The sequence below is a fragment of the Muscardinus avellanarius genome, assembly GCF_963383645.1.
Source record: "Muscardinus avellanarius genome assembly, chromosome: 5".
Classification (NCBI taxonomy): domain Eukaryota; kingdom Metazoa; phylum Chordata; class Mammalia; order Rodentia; family Gliridae; genus Muscardinus; species Muscardinus avellanarius.
Window position 1 is genome coordinate 83,853,042 of NC_137790.1, and position 6,601 is coordinate 83,859,642.

Genomic DNA, 6,601 nt, shown 5'->3' on the forward strand with positions numbered 1-6,601 from the left:
TTTAATTTCCATTGAGAAAATAACATATTTATGAATTATTTTTTGAGTTATTTAAGATGAATGAGGTAAGAATGACCAGGAATTGGGTGAGACTATGAATGTTCCCAGGGGTAGTTGTCAGTGTAGCTGGAAGAAAAATCCTCTTAGTTCATACTGAAAAATCAAAATGTATTTCTATTTTCAAAGAACAGTGCTGCCAACTCCACTCATTTATCAAGTCTATTGTTTTGTGATAATCTACTGTTATTTGGTATTATCTGTTTAATTTTCTTTTTCTTTTGGTACTGGAAATTATTAAACCCAGGGGCAGTCTACTTCTGAGTTACCCGTATCCTCTTTCACTTTTTATTTTAAAACAGGATCTCTCTAAGTTACTAAGAGTCTTGCCAAGTTGCAGAAGCTGGCCTCCAACCCGCAGTCCTCCTCTCGTAGCCTCCCAAGTACTGGGACCACAGGTGGTGCCATGACACCTAGCTTGGTGTTTTGTTCATTGAATCCTTCCTACTACTTTCTTCAAGTTAATTTTGTTAATATATATCTATCCTTTTATTTTTCATGGTTGGTTACTTTTTTATTTGTAATGAAAGCATTAAGGAATAAATCATCTTTGAGTGTAGTTTTGGCTTGAAAGCATGAATAAATGATGATATATCTACAGAAAACAACATTATGCAACACTTGGGATACATCTAAATGATTTTTATCACAAGCAAAAAAGTATTCACAATGAGCTATTAAGCAAAATAAAGCTATTGTAGTCACTAAAGCAAGAATAACCATTGATTCTATATCATTTTTTAAAAGACTATTAAGACGCTAGGCGTGGTGGTGCACGCTTGTAATCCCGCACTTGGGAGGCGGAGACAGGAGGATCGCGCAGGTTCGAAGCCATTCTCTGTCTTAGAGACCCTGTTTCCAAATTTTAAAAAAGTATAAAATTGGTCTGGGAGTATAGCCTGGAGGTAGAAGGGTTTCCAGGAACCCCAGTACCACACACACAAAAAAATGACTATTAACACCATAGTTAATATGTATGCAAATGATTATGCTATAATATTAAGATTTGTAACTACTATGTGAAATATAATGTTAATTCTGTGAAAATATAAATTATATGCATGCATACAATTCCATAAAGAAAAAGATGGAAGGTAAATATACAAAAATATAAATTACTTTATTTCTTTTTGTGTGTGTTTGTGTGTGGCACTGGGGAGGGATCCCAGGGGCATTGCACCTCTGAGCTATACCTCTAGTCCTATTTTTTTTAGTCTTTTAATTTATTTTATTATATTTTTGTGGATCTGGGGATGGAACCCAGGGGCATTCGGCCTCTGAGCTACACCCCCTGCCCTATTTTTTATTCTTTGTATTTTTGAAACAGTCTCACTGAGTTGTGGAGGGCCTCCCTAAGTAACTGAGGCTGTCCGCATCTGCAAGCTGCGATCTGCCAGTCTCAGCCTCCCAAATGCTAGCATTACAAGCGTGTGCCACCACGCCTGGCTAAGCTACTTTCTTTCTTTCTTTCTTTCTTTCGTTCTTTCATTCTCTTTCTTTCTTTCTTTCTTTCGAGGGTCTACGAATGGAACCTAGGGGCATTCTATCCCTAAGCTACACCCCCTGCCCTAGTTTTTAATTCTTTATTTTGAAACCAGGTCTCACTGAGTTGCAGAGGACCTCACTAAGTAGCTGAGGCAATCCATGAGCTGCGACCCTCCATTCTCAGCCTCCCAAATGCTGGGATTACAAATGTGCGCCACCACTCCTGCTGGCCTAAATTACTTTATTTCAAATTGTAAAATTGTGTACTAATTCTATTTTATTCTGTGTTTTTCCAACTTTCCACAATAAGATAAAGCAGATTTTATAAGAATTAACTAAGAAACACATGGTATTCAATTATTTTTTATTTGCAGTACTAGGGATCAAACCTATGGGCATTATACCTTAGAACTTCACCCCAGCCCTATTTTATTGTTAGTTTGAAACAGGGTTTCCCTAAGCTGCTGAGGCTGACCCTCCTGTCTTGGCCTCTCAAGTACTTGGATTACAGGCATGTGTCATCATGTCCAGCTCATGCTATTCTTCATAAAGGCTTATGTCACCAGGATTGCATATACCCACATGACCTCTAGATTGGACAAAGAAACTCCAGCTGCCTTCCTTGTCTCTTTTCATCTTAGTTTCCACAAACTACCTTCCTTGTCTCTTTTCTTGTTTATTCTTTTTTTCTCTTTCTTTCTTTCTTTCTTTTATTTTATTTATTTATTTATTTATTTATTTATTTATTTATTTATTTATTTATTTTTTGTGGTACTGGGTTTCCCGGAAGCCCTTCTACCTCCCGGCTACACAACTAGACCTATTTTTACATTTTTTTTTTTTAATTTGGAAACAGAGTCTCCTAGGCCAGCGCACGTGGCTGGCTTCAAACCTGCATGATCCTCCTGTCTCTGCCTCCCAAGCGCGGGGATTACAAAGTGTGTGCCACCACGCCTGGCTTCTTGTTTATTCTTTATACTGTTGGTAGGTTCTTAAAATCACTTTGTCACCGGCCCTGGTGGCGCACGCTTGTAATCCCCGCTCTTGGGAGGCAGAGACAGGAGGATTGTGCAGGTTCAAAGCCAGCCTCGCTGGCTTAAGAGACCCTGTTTCAAAATTTAAAAAAAAAAAAAGTATAAATAGGTCTGGTAGTGTAGCCCAGAGCTAGAAGGGTTTCCAGAAACCCCAGTACCACAAAAAAAAAAAAAATCACTTTGTAATCAAATAGATCCCCAAATATGAACCCTTTAAAGATTCTTCACTGCTTCTGGAAATTAAAGTCTTTTGACATGGGCAACAAGCTTTTCATTTCTACCTCTAAATGTATATATATAATACTCATCACTCACATTTTCTCTAAACAAGTTTCACGTTCAGCTCAGATAACACCAAATTCAACTTGCTACTTGCAAGGACTTGAGTCCTGACATTTTTCCTTTGAAATAACATCATTCTTTACTTGTTATTTATAAAAACATAATTTTTTTTCATATTCTTCTTATTGCTAAATAAACAGCTTGCTCATATAGCTTTATGACCTTTATAGTATTCTGCCTTTAATTATAGTTATTTGTGTTATTTGTATATACTAGGTACTAAAATAAGTTGTTTTGAACAGAATTCAGAACACATGTTGCCTATTTCCCTATTGGTACCTTTCGAGGTATCAGCTCTCTTGGCTCAGCATCACATTGCATGGTTAGAGCTTTCATTCAGTATGTGCTTAGAAAAAGAGGGTTAAAGGGAATTATTAAATAAACCTTTCCTTTTTAAAGTCATGCTGTTTAGAATATCCTAGAAATCTAAATCATTGTGTTGTAAAATTACCTTTAATTTTTATACCAACAAGCACTTAGAACCTTTAATATTCCAACACTGTTAGTATATCATATAAATGTCCATGCTTGAGAGTTTTGAGCACTTGAGTTCATTCCAGAAAGCCAAAACTTATAGAAAGCATCTCTAATTTACAAATTAAAGAGAGAAGTGATTGTGTGTTTGTGGTCAGGAGTTCTCTTTTCAGTGAGGTACCCTGAGTAAGTCGGCTCGTGAGAACAGAGGATACAGCCAGGTGATTAAAACCAGAGCCCAATCCTTGACAAACATTTAAGAGAAGAACTATTGCCCAGGCCTCCTTTTTAGTGTTGCTATGGTGAGGGGTGTGGGAGAGCTGGCAAGAAGGGTAGGGCTGATAATAATATGATCTTTTCACATTTATTTTTCCTTTCCTTGCATATTAATAGTAAGGGTGTGTTAGTTCTCTCTAGAGATTAGTGGTACAATTTTCAATATATAATAATACCCCTTCGTTAAATTCAAGCTAATTCCCCTTTTGGATTCAGAAATGTCTTATAAAATCTTAAAAACGTGAGTGTGGGCACAAGAAATAAATTACAAAGACAACTGATTCAGGATTTCAGATACCAAAAAAAGAAGAGGCTGAGCATACACCTCCTGGGTCAGAGTCTCCCGGACAGTCCCCCAGGTAGTGCCTGACTCTGTGAACAGATGCACAGGAACAGACTTCTTTAAACCTACCAGAGACACTTGGCATTTCTTTGAAACCCATGTCAAAGAAGTGGTAGGAGAGGTATTTCTTCCTATTTCCACACAGAAGCCAGAATGAGTTCAAAAAAGGAAGACTCTGTATGCCAACATGAAACTCCTAGATTCTTTTGAGGCTTGTCGTGCCTAGTACGTAGCAAAGGTAAAGATGGATGCCAGGGAAGCCAAATAAGTCTCCAGAGACTACAGAAGAGAGGCTGATAGCCAGTTCCTACGTAGTACCACCTCTAAAGAAACTGGTGCAGAGAAGCAGAGCAGTGATGGATATGACGTGATAAATGCAAGCCATGTTCATGAGTCCAAATAAGAGGTAGTCCTTGGAGGCTTCTAAAATAAAGGGGGTGAAGTTTGAAAGGGTTAAGTTCCTGGATATGAGGACATAAAGCAAGTGTCAAAGGTAGATTAAGATCTAAGGATGTTGAGCCAGAGATCCTGCTTTTGAAGACCATTTTCTTGCCATGCAATTGTGGACGTGCATTTAATATCTCTAGGCTTTGGTTTCTTTCTCTGTAAAACAGAAAAGGAAGCATGCCTGTGTCTTCATATTCATGTGTGTCTTGTTCCATACTGAGGGATAACAACTTTCCCTCCTAAAATGACAAGGCTCTATGTGACTGTACCAGTATTGGGAATAGCCTAGGAAGATTTTAGAAAGTTCTGATTATTAATAAATATATTTCAAAAATTGGGTGAGGGGCAGATCTGTGAAAGGACTTGGTTTCTGCCAAGAAGCAGGCAACTAGCAAGTTGATAGGAGAGAGGAACTAGGACTTCCTCATCCTCATTCTAAAGACAGGTTTACATAATTGGATAATCTAGTTTGAATGGGAGGAGGGGGTCGACCTTTGTGAAAGGAGAAAAATGGGCATAAACTCAGTTCAGTGGGAAAAGTACGGGAAGAAGCTTCACAGGGACTTATACTATGTCAGAATTATGTGAAACAAGATGGAGGATGTCGTGTATAAAAAGTCTGTTCCATGTTTTGTACTTTGGTGATTTCGTTTGAAGAACCCCTTCATGTTAACCCTGGGTAACATGAGGCTGTAACTATCTTCTGTATTTCTATCTTTTTAATAAACTCCTTTAAATCTTCAGCAAGAGTCAGGCTATTGCATATTTATCCTTAGCTCAGGACAAGAACCCATGGTTTTTGTGGGTGTTTTGTGTGTTTTTGGGGGGGATTATTCCCAGGGGTGTAACAATGGTCCCTGGGGTCTGTTTCCCTAGATGGTAACCCTCACCCCCAAACCGTAACAGCGACCACACTAGATCTTTCCTAAGGAACAGGGTTGTCAGTCTACTTGGTCAGAACCTGAGTTAACTGGGCATAGTGGTGGCATCTTAAAGGCAGATTCAAAGATGTGTATTTGGACTCTTGGTATCCCTTTAGAAATAGGACTATGCTGTGCTTTGCTCTGGTCTGTGTTCAAGCTGAGGCCTTGCTGAGTAGTTGCTGGGTCTACTCTGTCTGCATGTCCTCCCCTCTCTTTCACTCTTCTAAGCCTCAGACTTAAACTGTATTCTCAATTCTATTTTATAAGAGTTTCCATTTGTGGGCTTTCTCAGTCACTAATAATATCAGCACTTTCCCATCTGGCTGTCTGTTCTTTGGGGAATTTGCTCTTTGACTGAGAAATCTGTAGGAGCTGAGGAATGAATTATTGGACTTTGGCACCAAGTCAGCCACACCCTAAGTCACACCCAGAAAGCTTCTTGGTGCCTTCTCAAAGGATTTGGCGAGGATTAAGGAAGAGAATGCAGGAAAGTGCTTAGCACAGTCCCTGGCAAGCAGTACTCACTCCATAAATGCTAATTATTGTTAGTAATGCACAGGAACAGAAATATTTGCCTTTGGCTCTATGAACTTGAATCAGATAGCTTCCAAGTTACAGGAAACATATTTTAGTTTTGGATATCTGAATGACTGATTAACAGAAACTGGAAAATATGGATCATCTATGCTTATTGTAAATTTCATGCTTGTGGTTCAGTAAAGAAATAAGAATTTTTCCTTGAGGCTTACCACCGTTTCTTCTGGGAGAGTCTACTTCATGGGATTTCCTGGTTATGTACCTCCATGACCACCTACTTCTCTGGCCTTTGAGTAGCCAATACTGGTGAGAAGTTATAAGTTCCAAGTCCTCAGTCTGACCTTTCATGGTAGACAATACTATTTTAATGAATTACAAAAACAGGGAGTGAAGCCTATCTTCCCAAAGATCTTTCCTTTCTCTATCAAAAGTCTCTTTTAGACGTCCTCTTGCAGGCTCTGACAGAAGCAACTTTGAGGAACAGACCCTAGCAGTGTGGGAAGGCCAGGAGCTGCAGAGAAACATAGGTTGCCACAGCAATCTTCTGATGTGATTTGATAGAAAAATTCCAGGAAGCATTGTTCTCTAACATTCCATATTTAGTTTCTCTATTTTGGCTTTTGAAGTTCTTTTTGTTATTTTTACATCTTGGGCCTCATACCCAAAGCATGGAAAATACCAGA